Here is a 23,019-nt window from a genome sequence, read left to right as displayed (position 1 = left end):
TGGATGCCAAGACCAATTCCAGATCAATATCCGCTAGTGTCAGTCACTACGCTGCAGTCAATGGATATGTGAAGATCCGGTACTGCGGGTTGTGGCAGACACAGTGTTGCAGAGATCATGACCCATAGGTGACCTGGTGATCCATACAGGGCTTTGATGGAGAGGTTTAGGATCCCAGCTTAATAGCACTTAAAGCCCCTTCCAGAACCAAGCACCACCGGTGAGCACGTGCCCTGACAACTTTCTTCCGGATGCAGGAGTGCCTGAGCCCAGGAGGACAGGGAGAAGGGAAGTAGAAAGAGCAAAGCCACACCCTTTGCATCCTGGGGAGGACCCAGAACCAAATGCCCATCCCTTTCCCTGCAGCCAGGGAATATAGGGCAGAGACCTCTCCATAGGACCTACCCTCCCTGGCCCCATTCATTTCCTCGGAGAAGAAAAGCAGATCCACAGCTGTCTTCTAGGTCACTAACCCAGAGCCTGCATCATGGGGTTTTAACTCTCTCTCTCTCAAAGGCCCTACTAATTAAAATATTTACAGTGTGCCTTATGGATTGTTTGCTCTCCCCCGGTGCTGAAAAAATGTATGCATTTGCATACACTTGCTCATTTCATTTCAGGCCTCCCAACCATTCTTAAGGAAGGTTCAAGATTATACTCATTTTACAGAGGAAACTGAGACCCAGGGCAGCAGCCACGGTTCACTGAAGGGATGGCCCCCAATTTGCTCATTCAATGTCTTTGGATGTGCCCACCCACCCTGGCTTAGGGCTTTGCCACGTGACTTGCCTTGGCCAATAAGACGGAAGCAAGAATGATGCCTGGAGAGAACTGAGGCACACTTAAACACTGGAGCTCCCTCTCTGGCTGCCTTTGAAGGCTTTCAGCCACTCTATGAACAGGTCCAGACCAGCCCAGTGGAGGCTGAGAGACCACGTGGAAAGAGAACCAGGAGGTCCATTCATCCCAGATGAGGCCAATGGAGCAGCCAGTCCCAAGGGACCCAGCTGCTGGACCCCAGACGCATGAGTGAGCCCAGCCAAGATCAGAAGGACGTTCAGCTGGTCCCAACCAAAAATGTTGACCTCCAGAACCATGAACTAAATAAGTGGTTGTTGCATTGAGCCACTCAGTTGGGGGCTGTTCGTTGCACAGCCAAAGCACTTGACACAGAGGCAAAGTCTTTTGGTCAAGGGCACCCAGCAGGACTGGGATTCAAACCCAACCTTTCTGGCCATAGAGCTCTTAATCACATGCTCTTAATCACTAAAGATTTAGTGCTTATAAAATATACTTAGTTTCATTGCAGGCCCCTAGTGAGTCCATGAAGCAATCATAACAGAAACTCGGAGATATCAAGAAACCTACCTAAGTTCACACAGCTAGTGAGGCCCGGAGGAGGGCATCCAATCCAGTTCTTCTGATTCCACACTCCTCCTGGTCCATCGCTCCATGAAGGCTGGATCCGCCAGAGTCTGGTTAATAGAACAGCTTCTTCTTCGGTGCCTTTAAAGTCCCCCCTGCTCCCCTCCGGAAAGCCTCCTTGACTTTCATGAATGGCCCGGTCTTCTCCCTCCCACCGTGAGATCCTCAGACAGAACAGGTGGCTCCCTCAGCTGGGAGCTGTGACCATTAAACTGACCCTGCCTGCCACCCCCACTCCCCTTCTCACCACCCCCCTAGTAGGAGCTGTCGGTTGTCTTGGATACAGCAGGTGATGAGAAAGGATGGCAGCTGAGGTCACAGCAGGAACTGGCCAGGCTGTGGACAGGGAGAAATGGCTTCCTAGACAGACTGGTGCCCTTTCTCCCACCCTGGAGTGAGGGAGGAGGGCATGGATAGTCCGGCCATGCCCAAGCCAGTGTAGGAGACCTGAGATCTCCGCTAAGATCCCCAGGAGGAAGAAGGATGGGCCCGGAGTAAGGGGAAGGCGGGACAAGTGCCCAAACCCTCCAGGTTTAATTACAAGGCAGTGGGAAGGGAATGTCACAGAGCCATCTGCAGGGTTGGGGGCGGGGGTGGAAACGCCACTGGAGGGTCCTGCTGAGGCCCTGCCCTGACTGAGCATCTACAGAGCAAGGACCTAGAGATAGGTCTACTTCCCAAGGTGGAGCATGATAAGGCCCCGCTCTACTCCACCATGAAATAAAAGCAACAAGCAAGGAAGAGGCAACTTCGGCACGAGGGAAGAAGATGCCCTGAGTCATGCAGACAGAGTCTGAACCCCACATCTTCCTCCTAGGTGCCTGACTTTGGGCAGCTTTCTTCATCTTCCTGAGCTTCAGTTTCTCATCTGGGGAAACAGAGGTAATCCTCTTTATATCACGGGTGCTACATGAGAAAATGTTGTGAGAGAATTTCATAAACCACAAATGCCATGTAGGGGAGCTGATGTGGGGACACCATGGCCTGCCTGTCCCTCTGGCTCCCCAAGCACCAATGATTCTCCAAGTCCTGGAGGAAACTCCAGAAACTCCATGCCTCAGAGCTCTAGGGCAGGACATGGAGAAATGCTTCTCTCTTTTCATGACCATGTAGTATTCCATTCCTTGGCTATAACATCATTGATTTGCCAGTCTCCTATTTGTGAGCACTTCTGCTATTTCCCATTAGGCTATTATAGTGTTGCAATAAATCATCATGTTGTCTGAATCTCTAGGTCAAAGAATATGTGTGTTTATAATTTTGATAGATAACAAATTGTCCTCCATAGAGGAAGTACTAGCATTGTTTGAGAGTACCTATTTCTCCACACTAATTTGGGCTCCACATATTAACATAGTTTTTCATCTTGATCAATCTGATAAAAAATGTTTTATCTGCCAATTTTTAGTTTGCATTTTTCTTACTACAGGAGAGAATGAGCAACTTTGCATATGCTTAAGAGCTATTTGCATTTCCTTTCCTGCAAACTGTCCATACCTAAACTTTTCCCACATTTCCTCTGTTTTTCCTTTTCTTATTGATTTGTCGGAGCCCTTTACATATTATAGAATTTAGCCTCTGTCTGTGATAATAGCTTCGAGCATTTTCCCAGTTTTTCATTTGTCTTTTCACTCTCTTTACAGTGTTTGTTTCCATGCAGATCCTAAAAATGTCATCAAATTTACTTATCTGGATGTTGTGGAATTGCTGGGGTTTGTGTCATACTTAGAAATGCTCTGAATTTTAAACCTTGACCCACACTGACTCCCCCATCTTGGTGTCTGCTCCGACCTTTCCTTCCTGGTTTGAGTCACTGTCCATGCTGGCACCTAATATCCTGCCTCTACTGGGCAGCTGAACCTGACTTTGGCTAGACATCCCTCTGCCCTCCTCCCTTCCCTCTACCCCTGTAGTTTGACCCTTGGTTTCCTACCAGTTCCCCAGTCACCAGCTCTGTGCCTGTCTGGCTTCTTCCCAGCCTGCTGCAGTCCCTCTGGCCCCTACTCAGCTCCCTCCAGGTGCAGCCAGGTCTTAGTGGCTCCTTCCCCATTCCCTACCTCTTCCATGTGGACCCCCTTTATCCATCCCCCCACCTCCTTGCTCCTTCTAGAACACAACCACACACTGTGCCCTGACTTTAAAGCTCTGGGTCCTTGGCTAAAGCTGAAATGATGGGGGGGTGGGGGGTGATCCATGGACAATATGGTGGGTAAGTTGTGGGGGGAGATAGCAGATCAAGAGGCTGAAAGGGGTCTCCTCAAACCTCTACTAGCAAATCCCAACATGGCTTCTTCCTTCACAGCAACTTAGCTGAATTTCTATCTTTATTAATCAAAGAACAAATTTAATTAATTACCTTAAATTGCTCTAATTGAATCTAGAACAAGAGCATGGACAAAATCCTGAGAAGTAATGAACACAGGCATTTCCAGCATCTGGAGTTGAAATGATCTTTAATTTCAATTTGGGAGCAAAAGGAATGTGACTGCAGTCAAGCCCTCCCCTCCCTGCCTGCTCCCTGACAGTCTCGTTACTGCCCACAGTACCAACAGGGCCTCCGAACTTTCTTCTCCCTCTTTAGCAGCAATGTTCTTTCTGTCTCAACTTATCCCAACCAAGAAATGTGCGCAAACCCACCTGCCAGTGTCCTCTAGGTACTGGAGTCCACTGGGTGCTTGGAGAGGGTACAATAAGAGACCCATAGAGGCACAAACAATGAGACAGGGCCAAGTCAGGAGCTAGACTCATCCTTGATGCTGTGCCTTTCCTTCTGCTGTGCCCTCTTCCTGGAATGCGTAGGGCATTTTCACTGCCATTTTCCAATTGTTGCATCCCTGCTGCTTTCAAGGCCTGTTCAAATGTCTCCTTCAAAGGAAAGCTAGCCTACCCTTGACTGAAAGGGGTTGGAGGAATGGACATATTTTCTGTGCAATTGTCCTCCAAGGGGTAGCCCTGTGCCAGGAGGAGGAGGCATGGAACAGAACTTTTTTTAGGGGAGAGGGGGAGGACAATGTATTCTCTGGCTAGTAAAGATGAGGAAAGAGGGGCTCAGAGAAGTCAAGTACTTTTTCCATGATCACACAGCTAGATAGTAGCCAAGGCTGACACGGCTGCCTTTCTGGTCTTGCCTGGGTATTGGCAGAAAAATCCATATCCCAAGATCTCCCTTAAAGCCCATCTTCCCACCTCCTCTCTGTCCTGAGCCCCCAAATCCCACCAGTCTCCTTTCTCTCTCTGCTCCCCTACACCCTTCCCCTTCTCTGACTCTTTCCAGGCTGGGCATGGCTTTGATCCAAAATGACTTCCAGGGGACCTGTCTGATTAAGAAAGAAGGGTGCCAAGGCAACCAAGACACTCCTGAATCTTTCATTCTTCTTATTATGTGGTTGGGGGATTGTTATTTTATTATTAGTCTTCCCCTCAGCTGCCAAGTTTCTGTCAGCATCCCCCTCATTGTGCCACCCTCCTGCTCAACCACCTACAATGGCTTGCTCTTACCCCAGCCTCAAGTCCGAGCTCAGTCATTCACTGAACTGTGAAAAACATCCTAATAGGTAATATGCACTATTAGTACAACCGTGAGAGGCAGCCATCCCTTTCACCTCCACTTGAGCAATGAGAAAACTGGGGCACAGAGAAGATTACAGAGCTGGAATTCAAACCTAATGCTCTCCTGCTCGAGAAGGCGCCAAAGCCAGCTCCACACCCATGGTGTGGCACTGCCCACTCCAAGCACCTGCTCTGTCAAGACCCCAAGGGCGATGCTCAAGATGCTTCCTGCCTCAGAGGGGACATAAGCCCGGGTGGCCAGGACCCAGCTCTGTAAGAGGCATACAGGTGTCACTGTGTGTTCAGAGAGGGTGGCCGGCTTCATGCCAAGGGAGCTGCCCCAAGGGAGCTGCCCCTTCCCCTCTAGAAACTGGACGTGGAAGGGAGTGGGACAAGGGAGCTGCCTCCTTGAGCAAAGGATCCTCCCCCACCTGCAGCCACATCTCTCAGATGGTCCACTGGGGGTAGGGGCAGGGCAGAGAGACAGGGCTCACTAGATGCTGATGGGGACTTTGGGGCTCCACCCACCAGGGTGATGAGACCAGGAGGTTTGTGGTGAGTGCCGGCCACCCCGGCAGAAGGAGCAGATGTCTCAGCCTGTCCCTGTTCCCTGGCAGGCCTCATCTTTTATAAATAGTTGTACTTGCTGGAGCCAGAATGAGTTGAGGCTTCAGCATCTCTGACTGACAGCCCGGCAGAGCCAGGCCCATCTGCCCGGGGCTATGCATGCTCACATAACACTCCCTCCCCACCAGCAGCCCGCCTGCCACAAGGGTGTCATTGCACCCAGGACACGCAGCATCCTGGCAGGTGCTGGCTCCATGTGGCTGGTGGCATGTGGGCTGTGTGGGCTCATGGGCAGAGTAGCCAAGTGAAATCAGAAGGGACTTTGGAACAGACTGATTCTGGAGGTAGTGAGCGCCTCATCTCTGGAGGGGTTCCCAGGAGAGCTGGGTGACCATGTGACAAGCTTGCACCAGCCAAGCTTTGAGCTCGGAAGCACAGTGGAGGTGGAGGGAGAAGGCTGAGCCAGGTGCCCACAAAGTTCTTTGGGTCCCAGTGTACATCTGGGACGACACAGACTGGGAGCTCCCGGGACGATGGTGCCTTAGCAAGACCATGGCCTCCCCCTACCCCAGCCCTCACTTGCCAGGATGCATAGCTGCGTGGGCTCCAGGAGCCCTCCGTCTCCTGCCTGAGCCCACCAACTTCTCTGGATGCAGGAGGCAGCCAGGAGAGGCTCTGCCCACAGCCTGGAATGCATTACTCAGTAGCTGTTTACTCCTGCAGGATGCTCCACTGAGGCTGCCAGCTCCCCAGGTTTTCCATGAAGCCCAAGTTCTGCAACAGTGCCCCCCGACCACCACACCAGCTCTACGGATCCTTGGGGAGCCCCTGTGGGAGTGGAAACCCTGTGAGCCTTTTCAACCTTAGAAGCGCTCCACTTCCTAAAGCCGGGAGACGATGGACTCCTTAACCTTTGGGATCAGAGGTGGATATTTCAAATCATAAGCTCCATGAAAGCAAGAACCAGGTTTGTCTTATTCACAGTTCCTCTTGTCCGTGGTGGCACTGAAATAATTATGGACCAAATGACTAGTGAATAAATGATGTCAAGGCCACCTCACCTACCTCCTCGCAGGAAGCCAGAGTCACCCGTGGGGAATTATCTCTGTCCTCCCTCTGAAGTGGTAGGGATGAGCAGGACGCTCTGGAACGCATATCACCTCTGGCATCAGACTCTCTGAGTCCTAGTCCTGCCTCTGCCTCTTATCAGATATGTGACCTTAAGTGTGTTTCTCAACTACTCTGCTTCCTTAGCTGGAAAACAGATAATAATCTCTGCTTCGGAAAGATGCCAGAATACGTTCAGATCACATTCTTAAATTGCATAGAGTGGGCGCTTCATAAATGATGCTGTTAATAGTGCTGTGCTCCAAATGTCCATGGTTGTCTTTCCAAGCACACGGTAAACTCCTACTCCCCCTTCCCTGAAACTGGGTGTGACCACATGTGTTGCTCTGACCAGTGAAATGAGACCAGAAGTGGCACGCCACTCTTTGATGGGGGCTTTAAGGGCCCATGTGCAATTCACAACACTCTCTTTTCCCTACCTCAGTAATCATGGCAGCAGTAAGACAGCCACAACCAGCCTGGGTCCTGGAATGAGGAATATGTAGATTAAATCCCCTTTCCCCTCGCCCCCTCCCCACCATCCCCGCTGATCTGTGATGGAGCAGTATGTGGGAAATTGTAAATATGGCTGCAATATTCCTCCCATCCCTGTATGGACTCCCGTTGGCAACCTGACTTTGCTACGTCCTCCCATCCAGAGATAGAGTCCATTTCTCCACCCTTCGAACCTGCTCAGCCACATGACTTGCTTTGGCCAAAGGGATATTAAAAACTACAGTGCAAGCAGAGACGTGTAAAGCCCTTGCACATCGGAGTGTGCCTTCTTCGGTGGTTGGAACCTCTTCCGCTACCACGTGAATGAGCCTGGGCTCGCCTCCTGGAGGAAGGAGAAAGGTCCCATCTGTCCCAGCTAACACTTCCAACATTTGATTGAGGCCACTCCAAACCACCTTAGCCCCATCTGAACTAACACAGACCACAAGAACCACCCAGCCAACCCACAGACTTGCGGGAGATATTAAATGTGTGGTTTGGGGGAGCGGTTTGCTACTCAGCAAAGACTAACTGATACAATGAGAAATAAGCAATGAGAGACACATCTCAGAGTATTAAGCCACTGATCTTAGGGGATGTTGGTTACCACAGCACGACCTAGCACTTTCTGATTGATTGATGTAGGAGGGAAAGGAAATACATCCCAATTAAGTTGTGAGGGGCTCTCTCCTTCACGGTTTCCCCCCTGACCAGCCATTTCCTCCCACTCAGCCCTCTCTCCCACCTCTTTGTTCAGGTATTACCTTCTGCCATTGTCCAGGCTCCCGTTCATTGGGCTCATGGAGTCTTCTCCTCACCTCCCACTTCTGGATGGAACCTTCTAGGACTGACAGTGCCTTAGAGACAAGATATGAATTGTCCCCATGTGAGACTGGTTTTCACAATGCACCCTTGAGGGCAGGCACCCTAACCTCAGCCCACACATGGTATTCCCCTATTCCCTTCACTCTCAGGTATATCATCTGGCTGCAAAGTGAGGTTTAAAAAAAAAAAAAAAAAAAAAGGCACTGGCTTCAGCAGCAGGCATACCTGGATTCAAATCCCAACCCTGTCTCTTACCTTTTCATCCTGGTTCTGTCACTCCTTAGCCATGTGATCTTGGAAAAGTTCTTTTCTTTCTTTCTTTTTTTTTTTTTTTTTTTTGGTCTTTTTGGCTTTTCTGGGGCTCCTGCAGCACATGGAGGTTCCCAGGCTAGGGGTCGAATCAGAGCTGTAGCCACCAGCCTACGCCAGAGCCACAGCAACGCGTCTGCTACCTACACCACAGCTCACGGCAACTCCAGATCCTTAACCCACTGAGCAAGGCCAGAGATCAAACCCACAACCTCATGGTTCCTAGTTGGATTCGTGAACCACTGAGCCACAACAGGAACTCCGGAAAAATTCTTTAATCTCCCTGAGCCTCAGTTTTCTTCTCTGTGAATTGGAGGTAGAAATTCTTTGTTCACATGGCTATAAGAGTTATAAATATATTCAATGTCTGGCAGAAGTAGAAACTGAATAAATAGCAACATCATTATCTTTGGAGCCAGACTGAGCAGTTCTCAAATTCCAGCTCTGTCACTGACTGGCAGTGTGTCCTTGGAAAGGTCACTGGCTTGGAGTTCCCATCCTGGCTCAGCAGGAATGAATCCGACTAGTATCCATGAGGCTTGGGTTCGATCCCTGACCTTGCTCAGTGGGTTAACTGAGCTGTGGTGTAGGTCACAGGAGCGGCTTGGATCTGATGTTGCTGTGGCTGTGATATAGGCTGGCAGCTGCAGCTCCAATTGGACCCTTAGCCTGGGACCTTCCATGTGCCTTGGGTGCTGCCCTCCAAAGCAGAAAAAGAAAGGAAAAGAAAAGAAAAGTCACTGGCTTCCCTGACTTAGTTTCCTGCTCTGTAAAATGGGGGTTAAATGCCCTTTTTGTCAGGATTAAAAAAAAAAAAAAAAAGGAAATTATATAATAAAGAGCATGGCATGTAGTAAGTTCTGGAGAAGTGCCAGTTCTTTCTTGCTCACCCACGCCCCCGCCCCTGCCCCAATCCCAGTTTCCAAATTCCTTTGAGGGCGAAGGTCTTGTTTTAGCTCTATACCCTTCCCCCAGTCTCCCACAAACACAGAGCTTCCAGTCCAGGGATGGTTCTGGGTCCCCGCTCTTCCAAGGGAGATGTCTCAGCACAAAGCGCGTGTGTCTACCGTGAATCAACTAACCTGAACTAAAAGCGCTGAGGTGGTGGGAAGACCCCTGTGTGCCTCTCGCCCCAAATTCCTCCTCATCCTCCCTCCCCTTCCCTCCCCTCGCCTTGCCCTCTCCCACAAGCATGCTCCGTGACTGCGCGAGAGCAGTTTCCATGGTGATAGCATTTTAAAGTTTTCTAGGAGCAGAACAGGAATAATCTTCTACCTTCTCCTCCTCCGTGGCAATCTGGGGAAAGGGAGCTTATTAGAGATAAAGCGTAAGGTGAGAGGTAAGGAGGGGGAGAAATGCCTTTTCTTTCATCAGCTGATTGGATGGAATGGCCATGCTCAAATTCCTCATTCCTGCATTTCCCCTCCCTCCCCAGCCCTCACCACCTCCCCTGGGGTGCTAGATCCCTTGGTCCTCACCCACCTAGAAGAGAATGGGATGGGTGAGGGTAAGATAAGAAGGAGGAGAGGAAGAAAAGATAAAGGGAAGAGAGAAAGGGTGGGCTGATTTGTGCCCAATCAGAGGCACACACACCCTGGTAAACACAGTGGCTACAGGAAATTTCCACTAACCCCACTTTGGGAAGTGATATTCATGGAGAAGGGCAGATTTAGAAGGAAGACATCTGTGTAACCTAGTTGGGACTTATGACTGAGAGTCAATCTATAAGTTACAACCACCTTGCAGATAACTGCGTAGTCTACCAGCCTGGAAGAAGAGCCGCATACACTGAGAAAGAGTGTTGAGGTCATGACTCCCTCTGATGACAGTGAACTTCACTCTGATTCCTATTTGCCTCCGCAGCCTTCTTTCTCTTAGCCCCCAGTTAAGGTCCTTCGTGTTCATTCTCCAGTCTTTAAAGGGAACTTTGGTCCAAATTGTGGGCTCCCATCTATTGACAAATGAATTCCTGGCCAATGTGCCTGAGACTGACATCATCCAGGATTAAGGAGGTGGGGGGGAATGGGCAGTGAATGATATACCTCCTTTCCCCTCCTGGCATGGCATTGAAAAAAGCATCTGCCCAAGGCCAGGTGAGCCAGGACCCCCAACAAGTGCTAGAAAGCAGACCGAGACATGGGATGGGGAAACAGGATCAGATAAAGGCATGTCCATCCAAGAAGTGGTCTGAACCCAACAAGATTTCTTCCAGCGCCAAGTTTGACCCAAAGAATTACATGGGGATCATGCAAGGTACATCAGGGTAAGGAACTCAAAGAACCAGATTCAGGTCCTGATTTTACCACTCCAGAGCTGGGTGACCCTAAGAAAGTTACTCAGCTTTTCTGAATCTCTTCCATTTCTCCTCTACTTTCTATCCTGTCTGTCTTGCGCAAAGTTGCTTTAAAAATTAGAAGTAAAATCACGTTGAAAATTAGCAAATACCACATGCTTGTAAGATACTTATTTCTATTACTTTGACAGAGCCAATGTCTAAGACAAGCTTAAAGCCTGGCTTCAAACAGCATTTAAGATGAACTAAAGAGAAAAGAAGAGTTCAAATTCCAATCTAGGAATTCAAAATTCCCAGGCAACAGAGTGTGTGATGAGATAACTCAAATGGCACAGAGATCTGCTATGTGGCCCTGCCCTCTTAGGGCTTTGTCTCTCTACCAAAAGAAGTGGTTTTGGTTTTTGTTTTTGTTCTTTTCTTTTTAGGGCTACACCTGCAGCATATGGAGCTATAGCTCCCGGCCACAGCCACAGCCACGGCAACACAAGATCCAAGCCGTGTCTGACCTACACCACAGCTCAAGGCAACACCAGATCCTTAACCCACTGAGCAAGGCCAGGGTTCAAACCTGCATCCTCAAGGATACTAGTCAGGTTCATTACCACTGAGCCACAATGGGAACTCCCAAAAAGAGGCTCTTAAGTGTCCTTTCAGGCAGGAATCCAAGCCAGGTAAGAAGTCAAATCAATTGCCATGGGGGAGGGGTTAATAGATGCAAACTATTGCCTTTGGAATGGATTAGCACTGAGATCCTGCTGTGTAGCACTGGGAACTATGTCCAGTCACTTATAATGGAGCAGGATAATGTGAGAAAATAGAATGTGAACATGTATGTGTGATTGGGTCACCATGCTGTACAGTAGAAAAAAAAATTGGGGGGGGCGGAAATAACAATTAAAATTTTTTTTAATTAAAAAAACTTTTTTGAAAAAGAAGTCCCATCAAGCTAGAGAGTGTGGATCTGGACTTGGCACCATGGACAGCTCTTTTGACCCTAGGAAACCCCCAGAACTCTGTTGTTGGAGACTTGGGTTCAAGTTCAAACTCTGCCCCATAGTGTTACCTTGAGCTGATGTCTGAGCATCAGTGTCCCCTTTTCGCCCCATGGGCTCTGTAAATGAGCACCACCCCACATTACCAGTGCAGTCCAGAGCACCAGTGGACAGGCAGTGGCTGATCCCCTAAGGCCCTCATGTTCCTCTTCCTCCCAGGCTCAGGACCGGGGCTATGTCATCCACACTATTGCCACACCAGGGGGGATTCCCCCCCATTCTTGAGTCCCCCTAAAAGAGCAACTTGGTATGATCCATATTTGAATGCTGGAGGCCGACAGCTTTGAGCGTGAGTCCTGGCTCTGGTATCTACTAGCTCTTGTCCTAGAGCAAATAAATTCCTCTCTCTGAGGCTCAGTTTTCTCCTCTGTAATGTGAGAATTAAACAATGCTTGCCCTGTACTGCTCACATGAGATTTAAATGACAAGATGTGTGTAAAGCCTGCAATATATGCCTGACCCACAGTAAGTACCCAAATAAAGCCAGTTCCTCGGTCACCCCTTCCTTTCTGAATTGTGGTCTCTCTTGCTTTAGGAAACACCTCCAGCTGGAATATCTCTGGCTTGGTCACTTAGCATAGGAAAGACAGTGGGCAGGAAGCCAGATGTCATTTAGTTATATGCTGTTTTAAAAGGGAAATAGCTTGTATGTGTCCATAAAGCTGACTGTTGATTAAGGCCTCTCTGAAAGAGTCTTAGGTTGAGCTCCCAAGCCTGGAACCCTGGCTGGTCGGCCATGCACTGCTAAATAATAGAGGCCGCAGAAAGGAAGCTGGAACCCAGAGATGGGGACAATAGCCCTTCCCCCAGCCCAGGAAATAGGGTGGGGGGGACCTGGGGTGGGGGGACAGTGTGTCCCCCGCAGGTTTATAAAGATGTAGTTTGGTCCCTACTTTGCAACCAACCTGTATGACTTTAGCCAACTCTCTTCCTCTCTGGACTGCAGTTTCCACCTTTGAAAAATGGACAGCTGGGAACCAATACCTTCAAGGGTTGCTGGAGTCTATGTGCCTCCCCCTTAGGCCTGTACTGTGGCTGCAGTGGAGACCCAGGACACCCCTCACCCCTTGTGCCCCCAGCTCAGCCTGCAGCCTCTTAGGCCCTTTACCTGGACTCATCTTGAACGCTGTCTGGGCTGTCACACCCTCACCACCCCCCACACCCGGCAGCCAGGCTGCCCCCAGAGCCCTCTCCAGCACGTTGGGAAAATGACCCATATCTGAATCACTATGCTGTGCACCTGAAACTGACACAACATTGTAAATCAGCTCTCCTTCCATTTAAAAAAAAAAAAAAAAAAAAAAACACATCCACCTCTTCACTGAGCCCCACGCGTTTCCATAAACCATCTCATCTCATTCCCATTACAAACGCCTCACTTAGGCGTTGTTATCTCTACTCTTCAAAAGAGAAAACTAAGTCTAAGACAGCAGCACTACCATGCCCATTCCAGGGCTTTGCTCATGAATAAGATGCTCCAACCCTGCCCTCCCAGAAGGAAGCCAGACCCTGGGCTCCCTCTCCCCCTCTGGTTGGAATTTCAAGGGCCAAGCATTTTTGTTTCCATCCTGCAGAGCCGTGTGGGAGCTGGACCTTGGCCAGACTTGGAGCCAGAAACCCCTCAGAGCTCAGGACCACTCCAGAACCAGGCCTCTAAGGGCCAACAGGCAGATGTCTCTGCTGAGACCTTGGTTCCAGTCAGTTCTCCCTCAGAGAGCCCTGGATGATATGACTCTACTGCAAGAATTTTTCTTTTTTTAATAAAAAAATTATTTTGACAAAGCGTTCTGATAAGTCACGGGTGTCAGCCTGACTCTGTAGAAGTGTTAGAATGGAATTGATATAAGACTTGGTATGTTAATTATAGCAACACCCTCTAATTCTATTCCCAGTGCCAGCCCCACCCCCACCCCCTGCTCTCATGGCCGGGGGTGGAGAGAGGCCTGTGTGACCTGCAGCTGTCCCCTCAGGATCCAGGTGTGACTTTCATCATCAGGATGAGTTGGGTCCCAAATGGCCCCAAATTGAATTTCCAAGGTCAAGGCCCCAAAACCTCGATAGAATCTTCCATTCATTAATGTCAGAGATGGGAAGCAACTCCGATATCACTATAGCAACCCACTCATTGATAAGTGGGGACACCTAGGAATTCTCAAATTACCCTGCATGTATCAGATCCCTTTTGTCTTATTATATGACCAACCCTGCAGAGAAGAGGCAAGAAGAGGTGTGATCATCACCCTGCCTGGGCAAAGCAGGTACAAGAAAAGGCAGAGACACGGATTAAGGGGAAGGAAAGCAGGAAAAAAGGAGCTGGCAGGTCCTAAACACCCAAGCTGTGTCAGGCACTGGGCTCATTACATATACAGATGATGTCATTTCGGCCTCCCCAATTTGCAGATGAGAAAACTGAGGATCCAGAAAGATTAAGTGACTTAGCCAGGATCACACAGCCAGGATAAGGACTCAGGTCTTCTAGACCCCAAATCTTGGACTCTTCCCATTGAAGGGGCTCTAGCGGGCTCCTCGGTTAAACAGCCAAAGGCTGAAGTCAAAGCTACCTGCTCTTGGAGTTCCTGAGCAGTTGTGGCACAGTGGTTCACAAATCTGACTAGAAACCATGAGGTTGCAGGTTCGATCCCTGGCCTTGCTCAGTGGGTTAAGGATCTAGCATTGCCGTGAGCTGTGGTGTGGGTCACAGATGCGGCTCGGATCCTGCGTTGCTGTGGCTACAGCTCCGATTCAACCCCTAGCCTGGGAACCTCCATATGCCATGGGAGCGGCTCAAGAAAACGCAAAAAGGCACAAACAAACAAAAAAAGGCTACCTGCTCTTCCTGACCTGTTCCCTGGGATCAAGTTCTCAGTTGCTCTGTATTGTTTAATTGAATAGAAAAGGCCTCCTGGGCCTACCCTGCTCTCCATTGGCTCAGAGGTCCCACTTTTCCCATAGGTGACAGGTACGCTTCCTGCCATTTTGAGTTTCTTAGAATCTACTGATAGAAATTGACCCAATCGATATCTGTGTTTTCAAGATGTCAAGTCCACCCCAGACACATCCCCAAATATTTCAGGACACATGAGCCGGTCCTGAGGGAGAAGAAATTATTAGATGAGACCCAAAGGGCAAACATCTTCAAACTGGGGATGTGAGTGGCATTGAAGGGCTTGCTCCTCCCGCCCCTGCTCATAAAGCACTTGCCACTTGTCCAGGCGATTGTGGTGATGCAAGGTTGAGAACCATTGTAGTGGGAGAGTGTCTTTTTTAAGAAGCTTAAACCTAAACTTTATCTGTTTAATTATTTTTGGTTTTTAGGGCCACACTCACAGCATTTGCAAAGTTACCAGGCGAGGGGTCCAATCAGAGCTGTAGCCGCCGGCCTACACCACAGTCACAGCAACGCAGGCTCCAAGCCATGTCTGCAACCTACCGCACAGCTCAAGGCAACACTGGATCCTTAACCCTCTGAGTAAGGCCAGGGATCGAACCCCTGTCCTCATGGATCCTAGCCAGATTCATTTCCACTGAGCCATGATGGGAACTCCTTAAATCTAAACTTTAGATGCTGAAGAAGTTTCTCTGCATTAGGCGTGAAACACCCCAGCCTGATCCCAAGACCAGCAGCCTCTTGATGTTAATCAGCTTTCTCCAGACGCTGTGAGCTGAGTCGGTCTCTATACGTCATCGCTTCAGGATCCCACATAATCACAGAGGTGGGGGAGCAGCAAGCGGTCCTCACACCTTCCATTATGCTTCGTGTTGTAAGGGGACCCCCTCCCATTGAGCTTAACCCCACTCCCACCACACCAGGCCACACAGGGTGCTTGAGAGTCCACATGGGTAAATGGCCACTGTTCAGGCTGAAATATGCCCCCCCCACACACATCCAAATTCATACTTTGAAGTCCTGATCCCCAGTACCTCAAAAAGTGACTGTGTTTGGAGACAGGGTCTTTATAGAGGTGATTAAGTTAAGAAGAGGACACTAGGATGGACCCTAATCCCCAAAGACTGGGAGGAAATGTGACACAGACACATAGAGAGGCAAGGCCATGTGAGAACACAGCAAGAAGGCGGCCGTCTGCAGGCCAAGGAGAGAGGCCTCGGAAGGACTTCACCTTGACCTTGGACTTCTAGCCTGCAGAAAATAAATTTCTCTTGTTTAAGCCACCCAGTCTGTGGTATTTATTAGGGTGGCTCCAGCAAATGAATGCAGTTGCCATCTGGCTTTCTTCCCTCCAAAATGGTTAGCTGTCTCCTTCCTCCTTTCTCACCCCTCCTCCCCCGAGGTATTTACTGATACTAAGAAGTATGTTATGGGAGCTCCCCTTGTGGTACAACAGAATCAGCAGTGTCTCTGCAGCAGCAGGACGCAGGTTTGAGTCCCAGGCTGGCACTGTGGATTATAGGATCCAGCATAGTCACAGCTGTGGCATAGGTCGCCGCTTCGGCTCAGATCTGATCCCTGGCCCAGGAACTCCATATGCCATGGGGCAGCCAAAAAATAAAAATAAAAAATAAAAAAATTTTAAAAATTACATTATGGGATGAAGAGGTCGGGTACCTTTAATATTTTTAGGGCTGAGGACAGGAAGTGTGAGAGAAGAAAGGCCCTTTTTTTCTTTTTGCTTCCAAGCAACCCAGCTGTCTGATGCCAAAAGCATTTTGAGATTATAAGAAGCTAAATTGATAAAGCATGTCCACCCCAGTCAGAATAAGCCAGGTTGCTGGGACCCGGCACGCATTTCCCATAGAAACAGCATTTGGAAAGGCAGACTGGTTCCCAGGCTCGCCCACAAGAGCCTGAACTCTGATTCTCTGTCTCTGCCCTGGAGAATACAGGGTGCAAACCTGCCTCAAAAGTCATCTTCAAACCCTCCAAGAAAACAGCGCCATCCACCGGAAGTGAGTGGGTGAGGACTTGCACGCTGGGTGGCCATGCTGGAGGAAAGCAGATCGTGTTAGTGGAGCCCCGGGAGGTAAATGGAGCCCGTGGTGGAGATTCTGAAGGGGGCTTCTGGGATTTCTCAAGGGCTTTGGAGGCTGAGCACTCTCATTCTTTATTATGTCTAATTTCACTTGAGGACACAGATCCCCTTTGTACCCTCGCGAGATGGCTGAGCCGATCAGCCCTGATTGGGGTCTTCTGTGGAGAAAGAGAGGGCAAGGGAAGGGGTGTGATTATGCGGCAGTTAAGGGGCTATGGGGTTGGAGGGGGTGATCATTGGGAGAGAGGGACTGCTTGATGCATCAGAGCTCAGCCTGTGAGCTCAGTCTTTCTGCTGCATCCAAGCCGGGGCCCAAGGCCCAGGAAAGGGCTCCAGAGTTACCTATTCTGCCCTGAATCCTGGCTGTAGCACTCATGAGCTGTGTGACCTTGAACAAATGGCATAACCTCTCTGTGCCTTGGTTGCCTTCTCTGTAAAATGGAATTCTTTCTTTCTTTACTTATTTATTTATTTATTTGTATTTTTGGTCTTCGTAGGGCTGCACCCACGACATATGGAGGTTCCCAGGCTAGGGATCCAATTGGAGCTGTTGCTGCCGGCCTACACCACAGCCACAGCAACGTGGGATCTGAGCCACGTCTGCAACCTACACCACAGCTCACGGCAACACTGGATCCTTAACCCACTAAGCAAACCCATGTCCTCATGGATACCACTTGGGTTCTTAACCACTGAGCCATGATGGGAACTCCGTAAAATGGAATTCGCATAGCAGCCAGTTCACCAGGTTCTTGTGAAGAGGGTCCATATTCACACAATGTTCTTAGAAAATGCCTGGTTTCCAGGAGTCGATAATGGTTAGTTACGGTCGTTGTTAGGACTCATGCCCCAACTTGACCATCAGCTTTGGAAGAAGTGGGAGGAGGAGCTCCCGTCATGGCGCAGTGGTTAACGCATCCAACTAGGAACCATGGGGTTGCAGGTTTGATCCCTGGCCTCGCTCAGTGGGTTAAGGATCCGGCGTTGCCGTGAGATGTGGTGTGGGTCTCAGAGGCGGCTACAGCTCCGATTGGACCCCTAGCCTGGGAACCTCCATATGCCACAGGAAGTGGCCCTGGAAAAGGCAAAAAGACCAAAAAAAAAAAAAAAAAAAAAAAAACAAGTGGGAGGAGTAGAAAGGGAGGGAAGGGAGAGGTGGGAGTGGGAAAGACAGGCTGGAGAGGTGCCTCTGTCTCTGTCGGAAACGGCCAATGTGCCTCTCGCCCCTGAAGAGACGTTCAGGGCAACTGTACCCCAACCCCCACCCCCACCACTGCTGGCCACCTCTCATGACCTTGACCTGCCTGTGCTCACCCAAGAAGGAACCCTTAAGGCCATGGCTTCTCCGCAAGGGGGACCAGGGCCGGGGATGTCCCTTTGCCCCTGAAATGCTGGAATCATCCTCCAGGAGCCAGAGGGGCGGGGGCCTGGAGGAAGAGAATTGTGAATTCTCCAAGACAAGCTGCTCGCTAGGAGCCAGAGCTGGTGTTTTCATTCCAATTAATTATCCTTTTAGAGCAGTTCGGGCTGCTGGAGAGCAAGAAAGAGAGATTCATTTATATTAAAATCAGCCCCAGCCCTTCTTGCCAAGATTCTAAGCCCGCCTGTGGATGCAGAGGGTGTGAAGTGTGAAGATGCGGGGATGGGGCCAGCCTGCTGCCCAGGATCCCCAAGGAGGCAGACTCCCGGGGCTGCACCAAGCCCTTCTCTCTGAGAAGACCCCTGCCCGGCAGATGCTGATGATTTAAATGCTGCTGATGGAGACCTGGGCCCCAGCTTAATGTCTCTGGCAAAAATCGTTTCTTTGTAAGAAGTGACTCAGAGAGGCTGTCCTGTCTCCACTCACTGCCTCACAAAGGCAGGGGCTAACCTGAGCCTTTCTCCTGCCCGCTCCCCTCCCCGTCCCCCAAACCCCTTGATCCCCCCACACCCACCAAAGTCACACTTCATTTCACATGCACTTTCACCCTGGCCCAGCCTAGTGCTTGATGATCAGGGAGGACTTCCAGGAGGAGGTGAGATGCCAAATCTTAGGGTTAGAGAGGACCAGCAGGTGACACCCCCCCCCATCAGGAGAGGTGGGGAGCAGGATCTGTGTACAGCCACAAAGATTTTCTGATGGATTGGATGTGGAGTGTGGAAGGAAGAGAGGAGCCAAGGGGAGGCCCGGGTTTTCGACTTGAGCGATGAGAAGAGTAGATTTGCTATCATCTGAGATGGGACCGCTACGGGAAAAACAGGTTTGGAGGGTGGGGATAATCCAGAGTTTGTTTTGGGGGAGTTTTCTGACTAGTATCCATGAGGATGTGGGTTCACTCCCTGGCCTCACTCAGTGGGTTAAGGATCTGGTGTTGCCCTGTGCTGTGGTGTAGGTTACAGATGCGGCTCGGATCCCCCATTGCTACGGCTGTGGTGTAGGCCAACAGTTGTAGCTCTGATTTGACCCCTAGCCTGGGAATTTCAATACGCCAAGGGTACGGCCCTAAAAAGAAAGGAAAAAAAAGAGTTTGTTTTGGACATGTCCGATTTGAGATGCCTGTTAGGGGTCCCTGGAACCCTTGGCTCTGAGTTCAGGAGACTGGGCAGCCACTTCTATCTCTGCACATTTCCCAAGGTCTTCAGGGTGTTGGGTGTCAGGAGCACCAGGGCTCACACACAGAACCAGATTCTCTGACTCCTAGTCTAATGCTCCCCTTTTTTCCCCCACCTGGCTTCTCCAAAGAGACAGATGTGAGGTGGGGGTCAGGGGTCTTCAGTGCCCCTTCCTTCTGGACCCCACACTCTCATCCTCTCTCTCCAACATCCCTTCCCAAACCGGTGCTCAGGACTAATCTCTTGGAAAATATGTTGTCCCCTGATTCATACTAAAGTGAAAAGGACTGATAAGAAGGGAACACGCCTTAACAGGCCACTAAGTCATAGGGTACAATCAATAATGATGACAATAATAATGCCTACAATAATAAAACAATAACAACAGTACCTAATCCTTCTGTATCTTTCACTGTGTGCCACGCACTGTAGTAAGCACTTCTGTATGTATTGCATGCCTTAATCCTGCTCATATCTCTTTGAGGAAATTATTATTTGTGTTTTTTCTTTTTACAAACGAGGAAACTGAGGCACATCTCCAGGGTGACACAGTTTGGACATGGCAGAGTCAGGACTGGCACAGATGGAGTCTGGCTCTAGAACTCACAGTCTGAGCCACCACCATCCGCAATCATCAATCCCCACAACAGCTCCTCCAGGGCGGCACTTTGTCCCCACTGCACAGGAGAAAACGCAGATCACAGAGGAAAGGCGTTCATTTGGCCCAAGGTCACACATCTGGTGCTAATGGGGCTCAGAAAAGGCTGCCAGATAAAAAATAGGATGCCCAGTTGAATTTCACTTCCAGATAAACAAAGATTTTTTTTAATGTCTTTATCAATACTTGGGAGCAATTTACACTTCAAACGTATTTGTTTTTGATTACAAAGGCAACTCGAACAGGACCTCCTACTTTTTCATTTTCTGAATCAGGCCACCCTAGCCCCAGAGGAGGATCTGCCCCTGCCAGGATTGGCTTTCCCAGTCTCGGATGACTTCAGTTCCCCAAACCTCCGGTGCCAGAAGGATGAAGGAGCTGAAGTGTCCCCTGGCTGCTCTCAGCGGTGACATCTCATATCCCAGCACTGAAGCCATCACCAGGAAATCCCTGGGATTACGTTCCAACCAACCGTCTGTCCCAGAGCCCCCGGGGGAGGCGCGGGGCCCCACTGAGCCGGCAGCGATGAAGCCCTAAGCGCCAGGCTTAGCAGCCTCCAGCCCGCAGCCCCCGAGTGAATGCACCCATTTATCACAGGCAGATGGAAATCGAAACTCGTTTCTCAAGCCGATGCACTGGCTGGATCGGTCGCCTGATTTGGGCAAAGTTGCGCTGTGCATTGGGCATTTGTCATATGTGTGCCCAAGCTCAGACATACACTGCGCATGCGCTGAAACAGAAGCTTCCCAAATTTCCACCTCAGGGTAAAATAGAGCCAAGATCTCAGCCGGTGCCCTCAAGACTGTAAAATCCCAGCCCCTTGGCAATAACCAGCTGTGATTTAGAGCACCTGCCATATGCAAGACCTGTGCCAGGCTGTGGGCCATACAGATAAACTTAATAATTACTATTTTAATCAAAACAATCATTGCTACCATCTTTAGAACGGGCAACGGTGAGGACTTTGTATGCATTAGCTCATTTAACCTACAAACCAAGCCAAGGAGTAAAGAATATTATCCCAATTATACAGATGAGAAAACTGAGGCACAGGAAGGTTAAACGACATACTTACGGTCAGGCCACTAGAAGATGCTGTCCAGGAACTGAAACCAAGGCCCCCCCCCCGGACTCCAGGTTCAAGATCACTTCCTCCCTCTCCCCCCACCCCACGGCCTAAATGACAAAACTCTTGGTCTGAGGTCTACACCCCCAGAAGTGAAGTCATTAAGTCCCGCCCCCTGCCTCTGCACGAAATGCTACAGCTAAAGGCACTGGGGCAGACAGAGTGGAATTCAAAGCCATCACCTCATGGGAAGATCTCGCGGAGGTGGGGAGCCTTGACTTCTGTTTGGGGAGGGAAGGAGGGTCTGTTGAGTGACCGTCCGTCTCTACCCGAGGCATCCCAGGGCTGTATGTAGTAAGTGCCCTGGAGACCTGCGTTCTCGTCTCAGATTCGCTGGGCCTCCTTCTCTAACCCTGGGAAAGACCTTGCCCTTCTCTGAGCCTCAGTGGCCTCTGTGCAACAGACACTGGACTCGCTCCGTCAGCCCTGGCATTCATGGGAGGCCCCTTTACAACCGAAGTCAGCCCTTCATCCTGCCCTCAGGCTTCCATGGTTCTGGGCTTCTCCAGACCAGATGGAGATCCTGGTGTAATTAAAGAGACAGGAGCAAGGCCCAGGGCTGCCTGAAGCAAACTCTCTCCTTGGAGGTCATTTCTAAGACTCAATTAGGTTTCAAACCTCTTCCTGCCCCCAGGATGCAGCCTTGTCAATAATCTACGACTGAAATGACTCTGCTAGATTCCTTAGAGGAGCTGCCAGTCTCTTAGGAGGTCTCCCAACGCACCCTTCCCCTGACTCAAAAGGAATCAGAGATGCAGGGTACACGCACATGACCCCGCTGTGGGAAACTCCTGCTGGGTGTTCCATGTGCCCGTGGATGTGCCCATCTGTGTGCGCCCAGGTGCCTGTCTCCGTGCTGTGCACACAGACAGAAGAGGATAAGCCACAGAGGAATTTTAAAATAGCCTGTCCATCTCATCCCTGCTGCTGGGACTCTACTCAAATCAGTCAGCACCCCTGGACCTGCCCCCACAACCCCACCAGAGATGCCTCCAGAAAAATTGAATCTCCATTCTGATGGCTTGAGGATTTCTTTTCTTTTCTTTTTTTTTTTTTTTTTTTTGTCTTTTTGAGGGCCACACCCACGGCATATGGAGGTTCCCAGTCCAGGGGTCCAATCAGAGCTGTAGCCGCCGGCCTATACCATTGCCACAGCCACAGCCACAGCCACAGCAACATGGGATCTGAGCTGCACCTGTGACCTACACCACAGCTCACAGCAACACCAGGTCCTTAACCCACTGAGCAAGGGCAGGGATCGAACCCACAACCTCATGGTTTCCAGTTGGATTTGTTAACCACTGAGCTACAACCCCATGGAGGATTTCTTGAACTCATGCACACACATATGAACACATCACCGCCGCCCCCCCGCCCCAGCCCCACAGTTTCCTTTACTCCGGCACTCTTTGTATACATAACACTTGTCATCCTCCATGGACTATAAGCCTCCTGAGGAGGGCTGAGCCCTAACCGGTCCATCTTCAGACCCTGCCTCCCTGAGTCCTACCAGCACTTAGCTCAGGAATCTGAACAAGGGGGATGCTCAATTTTGCTAAATACTCTTGAATTTTACAACAGCGTGAGCGCACATCTACATGTATATGCACCAGGGATGTGGCTCCGCCTATGTCCGACTCCCTCTGCACGCTGCTTGGTACCCATCACAGAAAGCATGGGCGTGCGGGCTGGTCACACATCAGAAAATCACAGTAAGATGATAACAAAAGCCCTTATTCTTCTTAATATGTTTTCAATGGTAAATATTTTGAGTGTTTATTTGTTTATGGTTCAGTTTATTACTTTTCACCTTATTAAATGCTTTTTTGTTGTATTAAACCACGTATGTTGCAGATCAGCTACAAAAAAAAAATCTGTGAATCCTTTTGTGAGCAGTTAGGCTCCCCAATCTAAGCAAGAAATATATACATATATTTTCATTCAAAACAAACAAACGTGGGTTCGACTACACATGCATGCACAGATGTGCATCAGTTGAGGGACTGGTGCACAACTGTGTGCCTCTGTCTGTG

General features: G+C 49.8%; 1 pseudogene; it reads right to left on the bottom strand.

Moving 5' to 3' along the window:
* Positions 1-1,454, bottom strand: part of LOC106509363 (uncharacterized) — a 99,760-nt pseudogene extending 98,306 nt beyond the window's left edge.
* Positions 1,455-23,019: the final 21,565 nt, after the last annotated feature.

This window comes from Sus scrofa, chromosome 2, assembly GCF_054392235.1.
Source record: "Sus scrofa isolate SSC_HxYL_T2T_F1_AM1 chromosome 2, Sscrofa_HxYL_maternal_Yorkshire_Landrace_v2.0, whole genome shotgun sequence".
NCBI lineage: Eukaryota > Metazoa > Chordata > Mammalia > Artiodactyla > Suidae > Sus > Sus scrofa.
The sequence above is the reverse complement of the archived record's forward strand: the minus strand, read 5'-3'. Positions and strand labels throughout refer to the sequence as shown.